Here is an 11709-nt window from a genome sequence, read left to right as displayed (position 1 = left end):
CAGATGGCATTCTAAGTATGTCAGTATTTCTTAAGGCTACATCCGTTAGTTTACAAAATTAAAAAAAAAATCCTCCAAGCATTTCATGTGATTCTTAATAATGCCATGAAAATTTCTTTTAAATTCAAAAAATGGCCAGTGGTACAGGCATTTTGGTGCAGTGGTTAATGTGTCGCTCGGGGTTTCTGGGTTGGAATCCCAGTTTTGCTGTTACTGTGCGCCCTGAACCCAGCTTGGGTCCCTGCCATCTGTATGGGAGATCTGGGTGTAGCTTCCTGGCGTCCATCTAGCCCAGCTCAGAACTCTGGGGTCATGGCCACTCGGGTGGTGTGCCAGATGGAGAATTCTCAAATAAAATTTTCCAAGTTAATTAATTGAGAAAATTTTGATTTTGAAATTTCGAGTAAAATAAGTGAATCAGAAAGAACCAATGAAGGATCAGGTAGATGGAAGTAAACTCCAAAGAAGACTGTTTTGCTACGGTTCCGGAGTTAACCAATAGGGGGAGCTGAAGGTGGTGCGTGCTGCAGCATCAGCCAGGCATGACTCAGGAAAATTGTAAGCTTGGTGGTTCAGGAGAGAGAGGGGGAGAGGAAGAAAGCGCGCGTGAGAGAGCCCTTCTGCTAGTTCACTTCTAAAAGCCCACAACAGCCAGTACTAAGCCAAGGATGAACTCAAACTCTCATTGGTGGAAGGAACCCGAGGGTTTGGTCCATTGTCTGATGCCCCTCGGGGCCCGCATTTGTACAAAGCAGGAACCAGAGCTGGGGACCGAACCCTGGCAGCCCAGTGTGGGATGTGGGACTCCTACCAAGCACCTCAACTATCAGTCTAAACGCTCTAATTTTATCAAATCAATGCTTTACTCACACTTTAAACTATGCAAGTATTACATATAGTAGATTGAGTTACCATTGAGATGACAGCACGGAGCTGGCTCTGAAGGCTCTGCCAACAGCCCCTCCTGTTCCTGCTGTAATGCAATAGGTTAATTAACTACAGGAAAACTTTGAGCACTGGTAGCTCTCTCCCTGCCTCCTGCACATGGAAACTGTACTGTGTGACTCTGAACCTGATTGCAGGATGAGAGCTGAAAAAGCCCTGACTTGCTGCATGATGCAGTGGCTCCTGGAGTGCAGCGGGAGCTGCTGTCGCCAAGCTGGGGCAATAAAGACTCTCCCTAGCCTCTTACACTTGGTTCCAGTGTGATCTCTCTCACACTCCACAAGATACTTGGCTGTTGTCTGGGCGGTGTACTGCTGTCTGGGCGGTGTACTGCTGTCTGGGTGGTGTATTCCCTGTTGTCTGGGTGGTGTTCCGCTGTCGTCTGGGTGGTGTTCCGCTGTCGTCTGGGTGGTGTGTCTGTTGTCATCTGGGTGGTGTATTCCCTGTTGTCTGGGGCGGTGTACTTGCTGTTTCTGGGTTTGGTCATGTTCTCACAGAGAACCAAGCAGTACTCAAACCTCTGGAGGCAACACACCTTGTCTGGACTCACATCCCAAGGACAGACTCCGACCTTGCCTTCCCCTATTTTTTATACCTCTCATTGGATGGCAGGATCCCAGTTAGAGGAGTGTTACTTCCACTCGACCACTGAAACAGAATGTTACATTCACCAGTGACAGTCACAACAAAGTTTTATTATAAATGAGAGGCAAAGCAACCGACTGACTGACCAACCGAGCGGTCGGGACCAACACCCCTTACCGGAGTGCGGCCTCGAGCAGTACAATTACAAAGTTTTTACAGGGGCAGTTTGACACAGCTTCAAGGGGGGCACAATTTACAACAGCTCAAGAGGTGAGTGAGGCAGGATTACGCATTCCTTGCTTAGCTCGGCTTGCCAGCCCCTGCCTACTCTCCTCAGGTCTGGGCTCCAACCTTGGCACCACCTGTGACAACCAGACCCCGATCTTCAATTATCTATGGGTTAATAAGGCTGGAGATTGGGGCCATTAGGCCTGCAAGCTCACACAATTTGTTACCTAAGCAAGTAAAGCAGAAGCTACAAAAGCAGAAAGAATTGCAGTTAGCAGTGAGCCATGTTTAAGCCATTTTGATTTCAACTCTGCAGGAGGGTGGTGGTCTGGGCTGATCTCAGGTGTGCAGCCTTACAGGCAGCTGCAGATGGCACACCCCGTCAGCACCTAACAAAGTACCATCCTGGACAGCTCCCAGGAGCACCTAGTCACCTGCTGGCCATGCGGCTGAGCCTGTCCCACTGGCAGCAGGCGGCAGCGGCCAGCAGGGAGCCAGCCATTCAAGAGGAGAGGCAGGTTTTTTGAGTTTCAGGGTCTGTAACATTGTTTTGGTTGGTGAAATATTTTTCTTATAATTCTTTGACAGGCAATGTCAGTACATATTTACATTACACAGTGGGACATTTCAGCGTGCTTCGTGTGTACTGAATAAATCAGTGCACATTTCGAACCATTCAGTTCTCACTACTCATAAAATACACACGAGGAGCAGTGAGCTGCAGCTCTCCACCCTGCTCCAGAAAACACAGTGTTTACTTAAGGGTATTTATTGGCATTCTGCCGCATTCTCTCCTCAGGTGGCCGTGACAGCCCGGGTCACCTCCGGGGCCCCATGTGTCACAGGCTCAGACATCAGCTGCTGCTCCCCAGGAAAATCAGCAAGGAGCTAGAGTGGCCGGAATGCCCCACAACCTGGCGCAATGGCTCCACTGGCGAATGAGTCCTCCATCTGCAAGGCCTGGAATCCCACATGGATGCTGGTTTGTGTCCCAGATGCGCCACTTCTGATCCAGCTCCCTGCTGATGGCCTGAGAGGCAGCAGAGGATGGCCCGAAGTGCTTGGGCCCCTTTATCCAATATGAGAGACCTGGAAGAAGCTGCTGATCGGCTCAGCTCTGACCATCGCAGTCATTTGGACAGTGAACCAGCAGATGGAAGATCTCTCTCTTCTCTGTAAATATGCCTTTCAAACAAAAACAAAGCCTTTCAAGAAAAAAAAATTTTTAAAAAATGATGCTCCAGTGTGGGATACAGGCATCCCAAGTGGCTGTGCAACCCACTGTACCACAATGCCAGCCCATCTCTGCATTTTAAAATAGCATGGTAACCATTTCATTTCTCACTTACCGGCTCTAGGCATTCTATACTGACTTCCTGGCAGGTGTCGTAATTTCCAATTCCCAGATTGAAGACTGCGGCTGAGGAGGGTGCAATGATTGGCACAGGTCCTTCAGCCTTAGTCAATTCAGATGCCCTGATGGCAGATCTCACACCCTGCCCACCAGGTGCCCTGCCGGGTTATGCGATAAGTCATGACCACTCGGGGCACTCCCTGCAGATTTCTCATCACACATTCACAGAACTAAGTCAAAAAATTCAGGCCGTTTACCAAGAAGCATCACTTTAACACTGGTAATGAAGTCGCCTGCCTGATTTCCAGGCAGAGCCATCCCCCGCTGCCCACGGCACTTTGTTTTCTCACATCTGTGAGTTCTGAGACCCATAAACTCATTTCCAAGCAACCTGGTCAGCTTCTCGTAGCAAGTGCATTGAAGAGGTGAGTTTTGCCTGTGGAGAATGACCCATCCGTTGATGGAGTGGCCACAGTCAGCCACAGCCTTCTTGTCCTGGTTTCTCGTCTCCCTCCCTGTGACCGTGTCTGTTTATTTCAAGGACAGCACTTGCTTCCATCTGCCTTGGTCACTGCCCAGTCCCCGGCCACAGAGCAGGTGCCAACACCTCGGTATTTACACCCCACTCACTGCACTGCCCCGGGTACCACATGTAAAGGGACCCCGCTTTCTAGCTTCCCTGAAGAGGTGGCATTTAAACTGGGCCCTCTGGCCACTAAACATTGCTCAACACTCCCTAAAGGCCGGCTTCGGGGCACGGGATCCGGTGACACCAAGAATTTCCACTTGGCAGCCTGAAAGGTGAGGTCGGCGACACGGGGGAAGAGGAGGCGGACCCTGACATTTAAGGCGAGGCTGGCGACCAGGGGGGAAATTCTGACCCTGTGGTCTGTGAGGGGCCTCGAGAACGAGCTCCCCTCCCCGAAGAGTCGCCACGCGCGTGGGCCCCGTGCCCTCCCACGGCGCTCGGCCTCGCAGTGTCGCCAGGCCGCCCGCCCGCGATTGGCCGCGCCAGCCCGCAGTGGGCGGGACGAGGCGGGCGGCGCGCCGCGGGTTGGGCGCCGCCTCAGGGACACGCCCCCGGAAGGTCACGTTCTTCCGGGCGTCGCGAAGGCGGTGACCGCGGCGGCTCTTGACCCTCCGGACTTCCGTTGGGCAGACGAAGTGGCCGAGTCGGACGTGCCGTCAGAGCTGGTGGCTGCCCCGCGTGGGCGCGGGAGAGAACTCGGCGCCTGTGGCATCTGTGGGGAATCCAGTCAGAGTGGGGCGCGCGCGGCGCTTCGGGGAGTTGGCTTTCTGGAAAACCTGAGGAACGCGGCTTGGCCGCAGGCTGCGCCCGTGGCAGAGGCTGGGGGCGCTCTCCCCAGCCCCGCGGCGCCAGGGGCGCTAGTTCTAGAAGCGAGAGCGCTGTGGGCTCCGACCCATTCCCCGTGGGCTCCTGCCTCCCGTCCTCCGCTCCCACGCCCTTCTGGCGGCCCGGAGCGTGGTGAGGGAAGGGAGCCGCTGCCTCACGGCTGGGAGCTTCTGTACAAGGCCTTGGGTGGCAGCGCTGCTGTCACGGTTGCCACGGTAATGCGTGGCTCCCGTTCTCCCGGAAACCTTTCCTGCTGACTCGCTGATGTCCCGGGGGTCTAGCGCCAGGTGCGGTGACGGTGTTAGGCCCCGCATCTGTGGACAGAGCTGACAGAACCCGCGCACTGCGGAGGCATTTTAGGAGGGGGTCACAGGAGGGGTGGGACGCTGGCCTGTGGTGAGCATCCAGATGCTTCTCTCGGTCCTTGGTCTGGTTCCTTGAGCTCTCTCAGTTTCTCAGTGTTAGAGTAGTAACAGTCTGCCACATGGCACGAGGAGGCAGATAATATACAGAGTTAGATTCATTTCTGTTTGAAAGGCAGAGTTAGGAGAAAGATCTTCCATCCACTGATTCACTCCCCAAGTGATTGCGTGAGCCAAAGCCAGGAAGCAGGAGTTTCTGCTGGGCCTCCCGTGTGAGTGCAGGGGCCCGAGGACTTGGGCTGTCCTCCAGTGCTCTCCAAGGCACATTGGCAGGGAGCTGGATCAGAAGTGGAGCAGCCGGGACATGAACCGGCACCCGTATGGGATGGGTGCCAGCCCTGCAGGTAGAATGAGCAAGGGTGGCAGCAGGGGGAAGGGAGAAGGGGAGAGCAGAGAGACAGACGAAAAACAGAGCGGAGGGTGAGAAGAGCTAAGAGAGAACAAAGGGAAGGTGGCAAATCATGGCCTTGGGGTAGGAAATGTGGATCAGGGACTCAGATGCGGCGGTCGGTGGATGCCAGGACGGTGAGGCTCAAGGAGTTGATGGACAGCACACTTGAAACCTGAAGGTCACTAAGCTTGGTTAGGCAGGTCGGCCGTAAGGGGGCTAAGAGCTAGGAGGTAAGCGGATGTTCAAGGGGTCCTAGACCAAGCAGATTTAAGGCAGCTCTGGGTCCAGTCCTCAGAGTCCCTCCTTACAAAATCAGAGTTAATCAAGAAGTTCATAGATGACCACATCACAGATTGGCTTTAAAAATGCTGTTTGTTGGCAGCGTGCATTTGACGTAGCAATTAAAATGTCACTTGGGGTACCTGCGTGCCATGTCGGGGTTGGAGTACTGACCCCACTCCTGTTCCCAGCCTCCTGCAAGTTCACATCCTGGGAGGCAGCAGGATGGCTGCTAAGTTTCTGTCCCTGCACCCAGGTGGGAGACGTGGATGGAGCGCCTGGCTCCTGGCTTCAGCTGGCCTTTCCCTCGCTACTGCGGGCATTTGGGAAGTGAGTCAACAGAGGAAAGATCTTTATCTCTGTGTGTCTCTGTCTTTCAAATAAGTTTTAAAAATTTTAAAGTACCACTGATGGTTAATTTCCTTTGTAACCTGTATCATGCTTGACAAGCATATTATTCTGGGGTTACCTGGCATGCCAGCAGCCCGTTTGGGCACTAGTTCATGTCCTGGGTGCTCCACTTCTGATCCGGCTCCATGCTCATGGCTTGAGAAAAGCAGCGGAAGATGGACCAACTGTTTGCGCCCTGCCACACACAGCACAGCTCAGAGAAGCTCCTGGCTCCTGGTTGTAGCTTGGCCTCACCCTGGTCATTGCAGCCATCTCTGGAGCAAACCAAAAAAAAAAAAAAATGAAAGATCTCTCCCCTCGTTCTCCCTCTATAACTCTTTCAAATGAATAAATACTGTAAAAATAATGTTTGTGATGACATTGAATAGCTAGGACTGATTGAGTTCAACTATGCTTACAGATGCATACATGCTCTTGAAAGATATTTTGAGAGGTAGCGAACGACAGGAAGAGGGCAGCCCCATCCTGAGTTCACCTGTAGTAGCCAGGGTTGGTGGAGGTGGGAGCTTGGGGAAGGCACTGCACTCTGGGTCTGCCACAAGAGTGACACGAAGCCCACTTGCTGGTGCCATCATGCCGTGGCCTGTGGCCTGCATCAGCAGGAAGCTGGAGTCAGGTGTCAGACCCAGCGGGATGCAGGTGGCAGTCGCTGAGCCGGGTGTGAGCCCCCAGACATGCTGCTTACCTAACATCCATTACTACTGATTGGCTCCATGAGATTGTTTTTATTGCTCTGATTTCGTGTTAGAGTGGAGGATGTCACACAATTTGTGTTTTGTGGACAGTAATAACTTAAAGGATTAAAAAAATAAGTATTTGATATCTACATAATTTGTATTTAATGTAAAAAGTGAAAGTATGTAAAACATCAGAAAAATTGTTTTTCATATCTGCTTTTAAAAAGTTACTTTTCTGGATCTGGCCAGCTCCCTGCTTGTGGCCTGGAAAAGCAGTCGAGGATGCCAAAGCCTTGGGACCCTGCACCTGTGTGGGAGACCCAGATGAGGCTTCTAGCTTCTGGCCTGCGATTGGCACAGCTCTAGCAGTTGCGGCCACGTAGGGTGTGAATCATCGGACAGAAGATCTTTCTCTGTGTCTCTCCTCCCCTTTGTATATCTGCCTTTCCAGTAAAAAGTAAGGTTGTTGTTGTTGTTCTTGTTGAGACAGATATACAGAGAGAAGGGGAGACACAGAGGTAAAGATCTTTCATCCACTGGTTCACTCCCCAAATGGCCACAACAGCCAGAGCTGAGCCAGATTGAACTCAGTGCAGGACTCCCATGTGTCGACGGGGACTCATTTGCAGCCTCTTTCATGGGCATTAGCAGGAAGTCAGGTTGGAAGGGGAGGTGGGCCTGACCACAGGTACATGGGCAAGCAATGCAGGCATGCCGAGGAGCAGCTTACCCCGCTGTACCACCACACCAACCCGCTTTCTCCTGTAACTTCTTTGTTTACAATTGACCCTTCGTGCTCTTTAGTCTCAAAGTATGTTCACTGGAGAGACATGATGTCATGCTCCCAGACAGTACAGACAGCAAAGTGTTCCTTGCTGTGGATGACCCAGATGTGCCTCTTGCTGCTGGAGTGTCTACACCCTACACCTGTGCTGTGTTAGAGGTTGTTTCTGCTTCCGTTTGGTGGAGATCTTGTGGAAGGGATGAATTTCTGGTTGTGTTGGAGAGATTAGTAAGGGTGAAGGAATATCACACTTATTTAAAGCAAATGAAAAACTAAAAGAATATCACTTCTGGTGCTAGCTTAGACAACATGTGTATCTGGGAAGCCATATAGCTTCCTTCCATTTACTGTAAATGTTTTGTCACACAAAAATTCAATACTATGAGTCTTTAAACACCCTAATCCAATTGAGTGCATCCTTTGGTAAAATTGTTGAGAAGTGGTTGGTTGTGCCTCACTTTAGACTGAAAAAGTGAATCTGGAGATTCTTTTGGCTTAATAAAAACTTTTCTGTGACTTGGCACAGAAACCCGAGAAAGTAAAGTAATTACTGTGCTGGGAAATGAAGTACGTCACTTTCAGAGGAGGCGGCGACCCTGCCCACAAACTGTCCGAAAGCGTGGCCGGGTGAGTGGCCCTGCGTTACAGCCACAGTCAGGTTAAATGTCGTCTTACGGCGTTCAGCACAGGATACCACATGTAAATGAGGTGGTCCCTGGTTAGGCGGCGACTTGGAAAGTGTCAGAAGCTGATCAGCGCTCTTTCTCCTCACCCCTCCCCACCACACACACCAAAAAAACTCTTAATTTATTCTTTATTTGAAAGGCAGCAAAAGACAAACACCTTCCATCCTAGGTCAATCTCCAGATGTCCAAGAACCTGGAACCTAGTGTAGCTTTCCCCAAGTCCTTGAGCCACCACCCACTGCTTCCCAGGGTGTGCAGAAGCTGAGCTTGAGAGTGGAGCCAGGACTCGAACCCAGGCGCTCTGGTATGGCATCCCAAGGAGCATTGCCTGCCCAGCAGCCTTTTTGGAGGGGGAGAGTAGCAGGGGTGATGTCCTTACACTCAGCCAGTCCTGCCCAGGCTGGGCTGGGGCATCCCGCGGATGTCACAGGTAGAATGACCCAGAGCTGTGAGCACATTTTGCAGACAGCAGGTGCATTTCCGCTTCTCTAGCACTGCGTGCTGTGTGCTGCTTTCCTGACGTTCAGTGTGGGAGGCCAGGGAAGGAAGGGGCTTTTCAGCATGCAGTCGCACTGTAACAGTCACAGCTGCCTCAAGCGCTGTGTGCCAGGCGGCGAGATCACGGCTCACAATTCATTGTTTCGTGTCGTCATCACTATACGCAGATGACTGACCGTATTAGGTTCCTGTAAGGGTTGGAAAAAGTGAGACTCGCAAAGGTGAAGTCTGCCCAAAGGTTACCCAGCCACAAATGGCAGAGCCCAGATTCAGCCCCGGGCCGCCCTGTGTGGGCTCTTAACCACAGCGCTAAATCCGGCTGCTGCCATTACACAGGGCACGTGTCTGCCCACGTGTGCGTGTGCCCACGTGTGTGTAGTAAATCTTGGGGGAGGGGAACAGTTCAAAGCCACAGTGAGATCCTTCTTCATAACCACTGGCATGGCTGTCCACTTTCTTCTTAGTGAAAAGTAACAAATGTTAAGATTGTGAGGAAATGAAAATCCCATCCCTTGCTGGTGGGACTGTGTAGTGATGCAGCCGCCATAGCAACCAGCCTGGCAACTCCTTAGAAAGTGAGCAGGGCAAGGTTGTTGCTGGCTGTGCTGCCTTTGAAGATGTGCAGACACCAAAACCAACGCACAAAGGCACGGTGTCATCCAAAACAGCCAGGGGCGTGGCCAGGCCTCAGAGCCCGGATTGGAGTCCTGGCTCCCCCAGAGTCACCCTGGGAAGTGGCAGGTGATGGTGGCTCAAGCACTTAGCTTTCTGCCACCACATGAGGGACCCTGAGAGAGCTCTGAGTTCCCGGGTTCAGGCTGGCAGTGCCCTCACTGCTGTGACTGTGTGGGAGAGCAAATCAGTGGGTAGGAAATCTCAATCAACATTTATATCCCTGCTTTTCAAATAAAATAAAAAACTGAATAGGCAAAAGGTGGAGGCAGCCCACATGTCCCCCAGCTGAGCAATGGGTGACCAGTATGTGGCATGCACACACATGGAATATTTATTCAGTCCTAAGAAGGAATGAAGTGCTGACATAGTCAAACATTGCAAAGTACACTTGCCAGGCATCGGGATGGTACTGTGGCAAGTAGGGTAAGCTCCCACCTGTGGTGCCAGTGTCCTATATATGTGCTTAAAGTCCCAGCTGCTCTGCTAATGGCCACTTCTGATCCAGCTCCCTGCTAATGGCCCGGGAAAGCAGTGGGAGATGGCCCAGTGCTTGGGCCCCTGCACCTGCATGGGAGAGATGGAAGAAGCTCCTGGCTCCTGGCTCCTGGCTTCAGACCAGCCCAGTTCTGGCCATTGAAACCATTTGGGGAGTGAGCCGGCAGATGAAAGGCCTATCTCTCTCTGTCTCTTCTCTCTCTATATATATCTTTCAAATAAAAATAAATCTTAAAAAAACTCTTTAAAAATGTCAGGAATAGAAGGCCATGTATGTATATTGGTATGACTGCATTTTTTAATTGTTTATTTGAAAGGCAGAGTGACAGAGAGAATTGGGCCGGGGGAGTTATCTTACCTCCACGCATCATGCCCCAAATGTCTGTAACAACCAGCCCTGGACCCGATTGAAGCAGAAGCCAGGGACTCCATCCACCTGATCTCCAACATGAGTCCACGGTCCCAAATACTTGGGCCACCACCTGCTGCTCCCTTCCCAGGCCCGTGAGCAGGAATCAGAGCAGCTGGGGCTTGAGCCAGCACTCCAGTCAGCCATGCCAGCACTGCCAGCGTTGGGCTGACACTGCACCCCAAGACTGGCTGCATAGGACTCTGTTTCGTGAAACGCTCAGAATAGCAAGAGACAGATCAGTGAGGGGCAGGTTCTGGGGGATGAGAGATCGGAGTGACTGTTAACAGGTGTGGGGTTTCTTTCTGACCGGAGGGAAATTGTGGAATTGGGTAGGGCTTTATGGGTGGGTGTTCAGCATGGTGAACATACTGAGATCCACCCAACTATGCACTTTGAAGAGCTGGGTTTTTAAAAAGGCAACTTCAGGAGCCTGTGTGGAGGTCTAGCAGGCTGATCCTCTGCCCATGTCCCGGCTGCTCCACTTCCCATCCAGCTCCCTGCTCGTAGCCTAGGAAAGCAGTGAGGATGGTCCGAGTCCTTGGGACAAGGGAGATCCCTAAGCTCCTGGCTCCAGCTTTGGACCTGCTCGACTCTCGCCCTTTGTGACCGTTTGAGGAGTAAACCAGCAGATGGGAGATCCTTCTCGGTCTCTAACTCTGACAAGTTCAGCAAGTAAGAAAAAAATTTTTTTTTTTTTTTTTAATAAAAAGGCAACTTCAGAGTCAGATCTGGGAGGGCTGCAGTGGCCAGGGTTCACCTGCAGGCAGCAGAAGCCACTAAACTTTTCTGCGGGAGGAGAATGGCATGATGGGAGCATGTCAGTGCAGGGTTAGCGTGTGGCAGGTGTTCAGCAGTAAGCAGCCCATTCTCTCTTACTGCCTGATGCAAGCCCCCCATTGTTCTAGGGTAAAAACTGTTCTTGTCTATTTGGAGTCTCATGGAAAACCCTCTGTTTTAATCACCATGGTTTCTGAAGCCCACACCTCCCACCGAGCCCCCTGCTTGTCCTCTGTGGGTCTTGGCCACTCTGTGCTCAGCCGGTCTGCCCAGCTTCCTCCTGCTCCTCTCCTCTCTTCTCCCTTCTTCTTCCATCTTTCTTGTCCTCCCCACTCCTAATCCTTCCTCCTCCACATCTTTTTCAAAACAGCTTGCAGGAACTGGTGTTCATTTAAGACCCCTGCATCCCACGGCAGAGCACCCAGGCTTGCTGCCTGCCTCCAGCTCCCGAGCCCAACTTCCTGCTGAGGCAGACCTTGGGGACAGCCACGGTTCGGTTCAAATGCTTGGGTTTCTGCCTCCTAGGCGAGAGCCCTGGATAGTTTCCAGCCACAACTCTTGTGGGCATCCGGGGAGTGAACCAGCAAGTAGAAGTTCTGTTTCTCTCTGTTCTTTTCAAGTAAATAGGAATGCTTTAAAATTTGATATTATTGTTTTGCCAAATCCCTCAGAGATTTCACCTCCACTCACAAATGCTACACTTCTCTGGTCTCCATTTCTCCATCTTCCAATCTCA

This window comes from Ochotona curzoniae, unplaced genomic scaffold, assembly GCF_017591425.1.
Source record: "Ochotona curzoniae isolate NIBS_2020 unplaced genomic scaffold, NIBS_Ocur_1.0 contig_4792, whole genome shotgun sequence".
Classification (NCBI taxonomy): Eukaryota; Metazoa; Chordata; class Mammalia; order Lagomorpha; family Ochotonidae; genus Ochotona; species Ochotona curzoniae.
The sequence above is the reverse complement of the archived record's forward strand: the minus strand, read 5'-3'. Positions refer to the sequence as shown.